Here is a 12136-nt window from a genome sequence, read left to right on the forward strand (position 1 = left end):
TGAAAAGCCACATGCTGGGATGTCCCTGGAAGGGAGATTAGCAGAACCACCTGTTTGCTCTTAGGGGCGTGGCGGAGAACTTATGTGATCAATATCACATAAGTCTGAAAACTGGAAATGAGAACTGCATACTAAATTGATAAACAATTATACCATAAACATGAAATAAGACTTACTCAAAAATTTTAAAACCTAATATCCCTCTTTTAACACTTTATTAGCTCAAAATTACATTCATTTAGAATGTTTGGTAATACTGTTTGATAGGCTTTATTAAAAATCTCCCTTGATAAGTGCAAAACAAAAAAGAAAGCAGGCAGAGAATTCAGAAAAGAGGGCAGGGGCAAGTTGGAATGAGAGAGAAAGAGACAGATAGGGAATCATGAATGAGAGAGACAGAGCAAGTGAGACAGAGACAGAGAAGAGGGTAGTCCTAGATCCCAGGGACCCAGAGGTTCCCAGGATCCAACATGGATGACATAAGCTGAAATACCCAACAAAGGGAGAGAGAACCTGTAGAGACCATATCCAGAGGTTAGGCACAGCCCCAGTTGAGGGATGTGGCCACCTATCCTCTCAAAAATATTAATCTGAAATTTATCCTGTCAAAAAGAAATACAGGAAAGCCCATCCAGAGACTTTCCCACTTAGGGTTCCATCCCATCTGCCTAGTCAAGCCCACATACTACTCTTGATTCCAAAAAGTGCTTGCTGACAGGAGCCTGTTATAGCCGTTCCCTAAGGGGCTTTGCCAGAGCCTGGCCAATACAGATATGGAAGCATGAAGCCAGCCACCAGACTAAGAGCAGGACCCCAATGGAGGAGTTAGGGCAAAGACTGAAGGAGTTGAAGGAGTTAGCAACCCCACAGGAAGAACAACAGTCTCAACCAACCAGAACCCCCCAAACTCCCAGGGACTAAATCACCAACCAAAGAATACAAATGAAAGGACCCATCACTCCAGTTGCATATGTAGTTAAGGATTACCTTTTTTGGCATCAATGAGAAGGGAGTCCCTTGGTCCTATGGAGGCTCAATGACCCAGCATAGGAGAATGTTAAGGTGCTTAGGCAGAATTGGGTGGGAGGGTGGGGCACCACCCTCACAGAAATAGTGAGGACAGAGGAGGAATAGGGGGTTTAAATGGGAATTGGGATAACATTTGAAATGTAAAAACATAAAATTACCAATAAAATAAATAAAAATCTCAACAGAAAGTTTAACATGAAAGTCACAGAAATCACACATGAAGTCATTAAATGCATGAAGAAAATACAAACACACACACACAAATGAGTAGAGTATGCACTTTTACAAAGTGGATGATATTTTTGCCACACTTTGAGAAATGAGCCTGTATTACTCTCAAATTTTGACTTTTTAAAAATAACCTCTAAACATATCATACATACATTCAATTCTGAATGACTCATGTAAGATTGCATACATAGATAGCCTAAAAAATTTACAACTATAATTATTACTTAAAATGATTTGTAGCTATTTATAAAACACGTTTAAATATTTTCAAAATTGCTTTGGACTATCATATTCCCTCATGCCAATTATTGTTGACCTTAGCATTAATACTTATAAATCAATATACTATCTTCAATTTTAACAGTATTCTATTTGGTTATTGACTAGTTCTCTTAAGAAAATAGCACCTACCCATCAGTAGAAAAGAATGCCTTTGAATGTATCAGCACCTGTGGATGGGGCTAAAATTCTGCCTGCACTACTCAAGAGAGAATACCAGTAATCCATCACAATGCCTATCACCACAGAATGAAGGATTTTTCCAGGCTTCTAGCTTCTCCAATATAAAAGAGATTTTGATATAGGCTCATAAATTGCGAGAATCAAAAGCACACATTCTGGTAGACCCAGTGGTCTTGAATTGCAAATGTTACAATTGAAAAGAATATGCAATCTGGTTTAGCAAGTAACAGAAACACCAAGGCACTAAATATCTCATGGGGGTGACTAGTATGCATCTTTGCCTTTGGCTTCAAAGGATCAGGGAAGCTAGCCAGTAATTTTTCTCCCATTTGGAATCTATCTGCCATCTCTGTCTCTCTAGAAAGAATGGCTATAAACTTCCCACCAGAAAATACCAGCTATTGTTTTTATTTTGGTAGTGAAAAACGAGGAGAGTGAGGTGAACATGTCAGAAGCTCAGCTGAGCTGTGCAGTTTGAATTCATTCACTCCTGGCTATGTAACCAGACTATGGTCCCAGTCCAATGAAACACAAATAATGAACACGGGCAACAGAAGAGCACAGACCACAATCAGAGCCAACTACGGGACCTGTCTAGCAATCTCACCTTACTGCAGAACATAACCCACAACTCTTCCTGAGCTCAGCTTGCAAACGTCTCCATACCTCCTCAGTTTCTGGGATAGATAGGACACCCAGAAGTACCATTTCCTAAAGAATACATGCTTTGTTTCCACCCTATGTAAGGCCATTGTGGAGCCTGGCATGAAGCTGTGACTAAAGTAGGAGTACAGTCTAATCTCAGGGTGTGTACAACAATTTGGCCTGACCAATTCTAGCAGGAAGACCCACCTCTTTATGAAGACTACCAGGTTGGTCATCTAGAAACACAGGCTGGAGGGCTGGAAAACCAAATTACCCACCAAACAAAACTAGCTAAGTGTAGGAGCATACACAAAAATGAATTAATATGAGAGTCAGTAAGAATTAGGCTGAAATTAGGATGGTTTGTTCTGCAGTGTGAAACTCACCTCAAGTTGTCTTTGTCTTCAAGGATCCTGATGTTTGAGAAAACAGATATTTATTTTTGAAAATAAATCTTAATCTCATGGTCTGTCATATCTTTTACATTTATGAAAATTAATACACATATACATAGATGAATATGTATGTATATAATCATACAGATATAAAATGAATGTGTGTAGACATGAAAAAATTACTCACACATACAGAAATGCAGGAAGTACACAGCAGAAGAGGTGACATTGCATGTACATAATTGGCTAATTACTGACTTAAAGAGGATAGCCACAAGCTTTTTCCCCTTGACACAGATGTACTGAACATTTATTTATTAATTTATTTATCTTGCTGCCACATAGATAACTAGGTAACTTTAAGCATAAGTATACTAAATGATTCATAGTTATTCATTTGAAAAATATATACTTGGGCCAATAGTACTCACATTTTACAAGACTGGCATGTCAAATTCAATTTCAGCAAAAGGAATGTGGATTCAGATAGGAGAGAAGAAAATAATCTTAGAAGAGATGAGATATGGAAAACTTTAATCTGTCCATATTGTTAGGAAAATACCTATTTTCAATAGTAATAAAAATGTAATACAAATCAGACACCCCTATGTAACATGGTCCTTGATCTTTCCATTTGTTTAAGTGATCTTTATCATCTTAAAGAAAACTAGCTGAAGGTTCTAACAAAGTAAAAATGGGGACAATAGGAAATGAGCATGTTAAATGCAAAACGAATACTTGAAGAAAGACATAAAATATGTAAAATATCTGATGTTGGCTGGAGACATATTGAACATATATTATTAGAGTTTCTCATCTTAATAGGGGCCAGCCCCTCCATCTTCTGCCTGAACACGGTGGAGGCTGCCAAGGACCCCAGAGGATTCTCTATGCCTCAGCACGTTGGGATCAACTTGGGGTCACTGCTGAGTGGAATGCAACATCAGATCCAAAGAATCACCGAGGGTCTTGTGCCAGCAGGAACCCCACCTGACCAGAGGCTGGGATCTGTTCCAGGGGCCAGCCCCTCCATCTTCCACATGAACCTGGCCGGTGGTGTGGAGGGCCCCAGAGGACTTTCCATGCTGCAGGGCCCCTAGCACATCCAGGACCTCGTGATCACTGGAGAACACTTGGGAGACAGAAGCAACAAAGCTTCTTGGACAGAGTCCCTTCAGGACCCAGGCCCCTGGGCACCTTCCTTGCCAGAGGAGAGTAGGCCTACAGGGAGGGCTCTGACCCCAGGACTCAGGAGGTGGATCAGAGCTTCAGACTTGTGGACACCTGCCCTGCAAGAGGAGAACTTGACTGCAGAGTGTGCTCTGACCACTGGGACTCAGGTGAGAGTTAGACTCCCAGGAGTACTGACAGAGGCTAACAGAATCACAGGAGGATGAAGCTCCAGCCAGAGACAGCTAGAATATTAACACTAGAGATTACCAGATGGTGAAAGGCAAACATAAGAATCTTAATAATAGAAACCAAGAATACTGGCCATCATCAGAACCCAGTATGCCCACCACAGCGAGTCCTGGATACCCCAACACACCCGAAAAGCAAGACTCAGATTTAAAATCATATCTCATGATGGTGTTAGAAGATTTTAAGAAGGGCATTAATAACTCACTTAAAGAAATATAGGAGAAAGCCGGGCATGGTGGCACACTCCTTTAATCCAAGAACTCGTGAGACAGAGGCAGGCAGATTTCTGAGTTCGAGGCCAGCCTGGTCTACAGAGTGAATTCCAGTATAGTCAGGGCTAAACAGAGAAACCCTGTCTCAAAAACAAAAAACAAACAAACAAACAAAAACAAACAAACAAACAAACAAAAAAAGAAATACAGGAGAACACTGCTAAGGAGGTAGAAGCCCTTAAAGAGGAAGCACAACAATCTCTCAAGGAATTACAGGAAAAGACTGATCTTAATAGTATCAAAATATCCTTTTAATTGTATGTTTGGCGAATAATACCTATATCAAAAATACGCTTTATATTGACTTGCTTTCAAATACCATACTCTTTCTACATGTAGATATAATATCAGAGATTTGGATGATGAATGTTTTCTTGATTGCCTTTCTAGGCCTCAGTATTGCATTTACTGTCTCATATAGAGGTCAATATATGCAATGCAATGTTCACTAGTTACAGACAAATATATCTGTTTGATTTGCTTTTAAACAGGATTCACCATATAGCCTTGGCTAAGCTACAGTTCCCTAGATAACACAGGTTGGTCTCAAACTCATAATCTACTTGCCTTAGTTTCTCTCCCTAGTGTTGAGATTAAAGGCATGCACCACCACAACCAACTAAGAACTTTTTCATCTTTTATACTAAAGGAAATCTTTCCTGTGATCTATAAAAAGTTATGCTTGTATTGATATTGATTATTATTACATAAGTCTTTCTCTTCTTTTGTGCAGTAAAACTTCCTTTTTCCTTTAGTGGTTTAAAATACATTAATTTTATTCTCCGTTCTTTCAGAACCATTACTCCAGTCTCTCTCCTAGTCCTCCAAGAAAACACACAGCACTTCTCCCCTCCATCTCATATGTCCTATGGGTTCCACAAACCATCTTCCCCTAATATCCCTTCCTCAATGTATCACTGTTTCCCAGGTTTCAGTTCCAGCCTACCAGAAAATCAGTTAGGCTGCCAGCAGTCTTCTCTTTCTGTAGAAAAATAACTATGGCAGCCTTCCCAACACCTGTGAGCCTATCTCCTCTGTCTCCCTCAGATCCACTAATTTTTCTCCCACCACTTGTAGCTGTGTTCCTGACCCCAGGAGGAACTGCCACTTCTGTTAAACTATGGGCCACTCCTCCAGGGCCAAAGTAAGAAGAAAGTAGACACACAGCTCTTCTACTCCTGATAAGTATAACCCCAGTGTCATTCCCAGCTCTGTAGCAGGAAACCTGCTGGGATTTATCTTTAATTTGTGATCCCGTTTTCAAAAATATCATAAAGACTTTCTCCTCTAAACAAATTTTCTCTGACTTACTCCATTATCCAAGCATCTATAACCAGCATGAATTCCTTGTGTACACATTAGCTGAACAAGTCAGGAAAACCAGCAAGACAAAGAAATCACACTCTGAAGATCAGGAGGAAAACAGAAGTCAAGGAACAAAACACCCATACAACAAACATAAATCAACACCTAGATGTATAATCATCCCGCAAACAGATGCCTAGATACCAGCATAAAAACATAATAAACAACAGTAAGAACAATAAGCCTTCAGTAGAGACCAGCTATATCTATCACAGCAGGTTTTGAGTATTTTACAATAGTTGAATCACAGGTAAAAAGCCTTAAAACTTTCTAGATGAAGAAGATGGTGTAAGTACTTGAGGAGGAAATAAATAAATACTCTAAAGAAATTCAGAAAAATAAAGCAAAAGAGAAATGAATAATTCTCTCAAATAATCCAAGAGAACATAAACAAAACCATTGAAGGAAACCAATAAAACTGTTTAAGACATGAGCATGGGAATTGAATAAAAATTAGGGAAATCTGGAAATGAAAACCATAGGAACTGAAACAGGAACTACAGTGGCAAACTTGTTCAAAAGAATACAAGAGTAAGTGAAGGTAATCTCTGAAATGGAAGATAAAATACAAGAACTTGATACACTTGCTCAAAGGAAATGTTAAATCAAAATCAAAACCAATCAAAAGCAACAACAGAAATCCAACTTCTGACACAAAGCATTCAGGAAATCTGAGACACAATAAAAAGACCAAACCAAAGAATAATAGGTATACAGAATAAAGAAGAAACCCAGCTCAAAGGACTAGAAAATATCTTCAATAAAATCATAGAAAAATTTTGTTAATATAAATAAGATATGCCTATAAAGGTCCAAGAAGCATATAGAACACCAATCAGATTTGACAAGAAAAGAAAGTTCCCTCACCACATAATAATGAAAACACTAATCATACAGAACAAAGAAAGAATACTAAAAGCTGAATAGAAAAAAAAGACAAAGTAAAATCTAAGGAAGATATACTGGAAATAACATGACTTTTCAACGGAGACTCTAAAACCCATGAACACATGTGCTACAGATTCTAGAGGACCACAGATGGCAGCCCAGGCTGCTATACCCATCAAAATTTTAAATTCACATAAATGGAGAAAATAAGACATTCCAGATCTAAACAATGTTACTACAAATGCTGCCCTACAGAACGTACTAGGAAAAATTCTCCTACCTAAGGAAGTTAACTACACTCATGAAGACGCAGAAATAAATAATCTCACACCTCCAAATCCAAAGGAAGGGAAACACGTGTACATGCACACACACACATACACACACACACACACACACACACATTTGTGTGTGTGCATACAAATCAACTTTATAACAACCATCACCACCTCAGCATCTGAGGGAAACCAGATAATCACAAGTCATACTTTAAAATTTTATAATCTACCAAATTAGAAAGTCTTAAATAATCAAATAATTTTCACCATAGGCAAGCCCCATAAGGTCTCAAGTTGGGCCTGTTATTGCTTGTCTATTCCTTGTATTTCTGCTCTTTTTCCCTGAACATCTTGTAGGTAAGACACATTTTGTGTGGAAGGTTTTGGAGGTGGGTGTGTGCTACTTCTGGAAGTCACACATAGCAGATGAATTTTTCTTACTTATAAATTGAATCCAGGAACATATAAAAAATATTCAACATATCCATGTAAGCTTCATCCTAGAGATATAGCAATGGATGAAAATACAAAATGGAGTAATTATTATTTATCATATAAACAAACTGAAAAGGGAAAAAAAGAAAACAAATGATCATCTCATTAGATGCAGAAGTGATCTTTGAAAATATCTAGTGTTTCTTTATGATAAAATGGCCCTGAGAGATTAAGAAATTTATCTAGAAAGGAGGGGACATAGGGAGGGGTTGGGAGGAGTAGAGGATGGGGGAAATATAATCAGGACATATTCTATGAGGAAAGAATCTATTTTCAATAAAGGTTAAACATTTTAAAAAGAAAAAGCAAGAAAGTTGAGATGGAAGTGGGAGGGATCTTTTGGACTGGTTATGCAGTAGGCGGGTAATTTAGACTCAACAAATCTGGAGCCATTAGAGTCCACAACATATAAAAGTTTATACAAGGATAAAAATCCAAATTTAAGGATAATTCTAATAAGTTCTGCTGGAGAAAATAAGATACATTAGTGTATCTCAGTGCAAAAGAATATTATTGTTTAAAAATAAAAGAGACATTTTGTAATTCTGTTTGTGGAAAGATAGAAAACTTGCTATTAATTAGTCTATGAAGATGTAATCTATAATATTAGGTAAATTAATGTTATTTTTCATATAATAAAATATAATGGTTGGAGTATTTTAAGCTCAACTAGTTCTTGTTGCTACTGTCCATATTAACATCTTTTTCTAGCATGTAATTTGTCATTTACACTGGTACCGAGAGTCTAAAGTGACATAAAATTATAAGAGCCCCTGAATTTATGAACTTAGATGTAAATTTATGATGAAAGCTGTAATTCCATGAATCAGTAGTTTCAACTCCTGACATTATGGTCTACCTTTAGAATGTGAATCTGCGTGTGGTATTTTGTTAATAGAGCTTTTTTTTTTCAGTTGGCTAATGAATGACATTCAATAATTTTCTAAGCAAATCATTTTGTGGAGAAGATAAGGGTTATTTTGCATAAAAGAGAATGTGTATTTAGTCTTTATAAATAATTTTTAAAACATTATTTTTGCATTGTCTTTGTTTCAAACTCAAATTTGGCCTTGTCCTGGAAAGAATTAAGAAGTTTATACTTTTATTAATCTTTGTAAAATTTTACACACCATTGGACTAATTCATTTCTTCATTATTATGTATATTTGTAATGACTGATTACAGATATGCAAGATTTGAAAGATTACTCAAAATATATCTTATCACCTTTTTTATTCTAAAACTTTTACTTTTGAAAAATGTACATCTGAATATTGTATTTGCATAATTTCCAACCCCTCATTTATGCCCATCAAGTCCTGATTGTGTCCCCCATTGATAACTGTTCCTCTGGGACTGTTTTCTATCAAGTCTCTTTTATTTTATTTTATTTTATTTTACTTTATTTTATTTTATTTTATTTTTATTACTAGATGGGCATTTTATTGTTGAATCTTTTTTATTAGATATTTTCTTTATTTACATTTCAAATGTTATCCCCTTCCTAGTTTCCCCTCCAAAACCCCCTATCCCTTCCCCCCTCCCCTATTCGCCAATCAACCCACTCCCTCATCCTGGCCCTGGCATTCCCCTATACTGGGGCATAGAACCTTCACAGGACCAAGGATCTTGCCTCCCATTGATGACAGACTAGGCCATCCTCTGCTACATATGTAGCTAGAGCCAGGAGTCCCACCATGTGTTTTCTTTGCTTGTTGTTTTAGTCCCAGGGAGCTTTGGAGATACTGGTTAGTTCATATTGGTGTTCCTCCTAATGGGGCTGCAAACCCCTTCAGTTCTTTGGGTACTTTCTCTAGCTCCAATGGATGGCTGTGAGCATGCACTTCCTTATTTGTCAGGCACTGGCAGAGCCTCTCAGGAGACAGCTATATCAAGCTCCTGTCAGCAAGCTCTTGCTGGCATCAACAATAGTGTCTGGTTTTGTTCATGGGATGGATCCACAGGTGGGGCAGTCTCTGGATGGTCGTTTCTTCAGTCTCTTCTTCACACTTTGTCTCTGTAACTCCTTCCATGGGTATTTTTCCCCCTTCTAAGTAGGACTGAAGTATCCACACTTTGGTTTTCCTTCTTCTTGGGTTTCATGTGTTTTGAGAATTTTATTTTGGGTATTCTGAGCTTTTGGGCTAATATCCAAATCTCTTTCATTAAATTCTTGGCTGATACCCCATCTTCTAAGGGTCAGGGATTCATTACCTCTCCACTCTATCTGTCCTACATACTCACCACCAAAGTCGGCTCCAATCTGCTGCATGTGCAAGGCACAGGGCCTGCTATTGTGAGTACCGCCTCAAGTGAGAGATGGGGCAACCTCTCCATAGTGTCACATCCAGTGAAGGATGGGTCCAGTTATTCATAGCCCCTGGAATTTCACTTGATCCCTGGCTTCTTCCCTGACCAGGGACATCCACATCTTCTAGGGTATCAACACCGACCCCTGCTTCTTACTAGCCACAGACTTATGTCTGATCTTCTTTGGCAGCTCCATTTCTGATCTCACCAAGGCCTCAGGTGGCTACACTCCCTATTCACAAGTAGCAACTCCTCTCAACCTTAGTGTACCTTTCTTCATAATACCCAAGCTGCTCCACTTCACCTTCTTTCCCATCCAACCACCATATACTTGCACATTATGATGTTCCTGCTGCATTATGGCCAAGCAGCTGGAGAGCTTCTGGCTGTTATCTTCCATCCTTGCTAAATACAGTGGAGGCAAGTAGGTGTTTATGGCGAGGATGTGCTGTGCGCTGGAGGTCTATAGGTGCCATGTTTCTCTGCAGGTCTCTGTCTGTCTTCCTCCTCCAAAGCTGGGTTGCCTTAATTTGATTTGATTTGATTTGATTTATATGTATCCTAGACATAAGATAGCTTTGGCTACTAAGCCATGCATCAAGCTAGGATGAATAAAGGACTGCCATCTGCTCTGTCCCCCAACTGACATAAGAACAACACCACAAATAAGTAAGGTGTTACTTTGCCAATTGCCAAGGAGATATGTATCGATATATAATTATCTGTCAATCATCTAGCCAAATTTAAATATTAGTAATATTGAATTTTGGCTTCTTCATATTTAATTTGGTTTACATTGTTCAAGCTTCTTTTCTTATACATACAGAAATTTCTCTTATTCTGTTTATAATTTCCTTTCCTGAAATACTCAAACTCGTTTTAATAATGTGAGTGTATGCTTTTAAATTTTCCATAGTAAACCTTTTGTTGAAAACAGTATATATCTTTGTCTTCAAATAATTTTTTTAATGTATTATCTGTTTTCATCCAATAATTTTAAATGTCCAAAATAAATGAATACTCATTTTAGTTTTGTATTTGAATTTCAAATTACATTGTTGACCCTAATAAATCTTTGAACTTTAAAGTCATTTCATAATAATTAAAATTATTACCTACTTTTTGTAAATGTACAGCAGAAGCTTGAATAAAACATTGACCTATTGTTTGCCAAATGCATTTTCTATGAAGATCATTATTGAAAGATGTTGAAATGTGATGGTGACAGCAGAACCTGGTTCTATTAGAAGTAGCCCCAAGGTAACAGGTGATCAAATTTAAAAACAAACAAAAACAACAAACAAAACAACAGCAAACCATAGAGATCTAGGATTGCACAAAGTGTACCTTATATATTAGATGCCATTGACAGAAATACAGTCTGGCTGGCAGTAAGATGTGCTGTGTGATGGAGGTCATTACAATCTCTAGAGTACCAATGAGAGAAAATTTTATCCCAGTAGAAAGTATTGGATTGATTTTAAGCTCATGTCAAGGAGATAGACACATTACTTTCTTTCATTTTTGTCACTTTTTTTTATTAGATATTTTCTTTATTACATTTCAAATGCTATCCCGAAAGTTCCCTATACCCTCCTCCCCCCAACCCCCTGCCTGCTCCCCTACCCACCCACTCCCACTTCTTGGCCCTGGCATTCCCCTGTACTAGGGCATATAGTGTTTTCAATACCAAGGGGCCTCTCTTCCCAATGATGGCTGACTAGGCCATCTTCTACTTTCATCAGCATCCTATCATAAAGACCACATACCTCTACTCATAGTAAGGCTTTCTTTGGCAGGAACTGAGAAAGCACGTGCAGAGACACATAGGCAGACAGTTTGTGAAGAGAATCTAAATGTGAAGTTTCTCCAGGATCCTCCCTTTGAGATCAGGGAACCCTGGGGAGGAAAGAGTCAGAGGGAATGGAGGACACCAGGAGAACATGGCCCACAGAATCAACTAAGCAGGGCTCATGTAGATTCACAGGGTCTGAATGGCAAACACTGAGCCATATACCTGCATGAGGTCCTCTGAGTACATGTTATGGGTTTGAGCTTAGTATTTTTGTGAGACTCCTAAGTGTGGGAGCAGGTGTATCTCTGACTCTTTTGTCTACTTTCAAGACTCTTTCCCTCTTAGTGCGCTGCTTTGTCCAGCATCAATATGAGAGATTTTGCCTTGTATGATGTATCTTATTTTGTCTTGTTTGGCTGTCATTTCTTGCAGGCTTGCTCTGTTCTGAGGAAGAAATGGAAGTGAAGTTGATCTGCAGAAGAGGGGAACTGGCAGGAGCATGGAGGAGTGTGGGAGGGGAAATGGGTTGTGATGTAAGGTTGAGAAAAT

General features: G+C 38.2%; 1 non-coding gene across 1 annotated transcript; it reads right to left on the reverse strand.

The window, feature by feature from the left end:
* Positions 1-10344: 10344 nt before the first annotated feature.
* LOC115031806 lies at positions 10345-10495 on the reverse strand. The gene has a single exon (XR_003837468.1). It is a non-coding gene; the product is annotated as a small nucleolar RNA SNORA48 (small nucleolar RNA).
* Positions 10496-12136: the final 1641 nt, after the last annotated feature.

The sequence above is a fragment of the Mus caroli genome, chromosome 8 (genome assembly GCF_900094665.2).
Source record: "Mus caroli chromosome 8, CAROLI_EIJ_v1.1, whole genome shotgun sequence".
Lineage (NCBI taxonomy): Eukaryota > Metazoa > Chordata > Mammalia > Rodentia > Muridae > Mus > Mus caroli.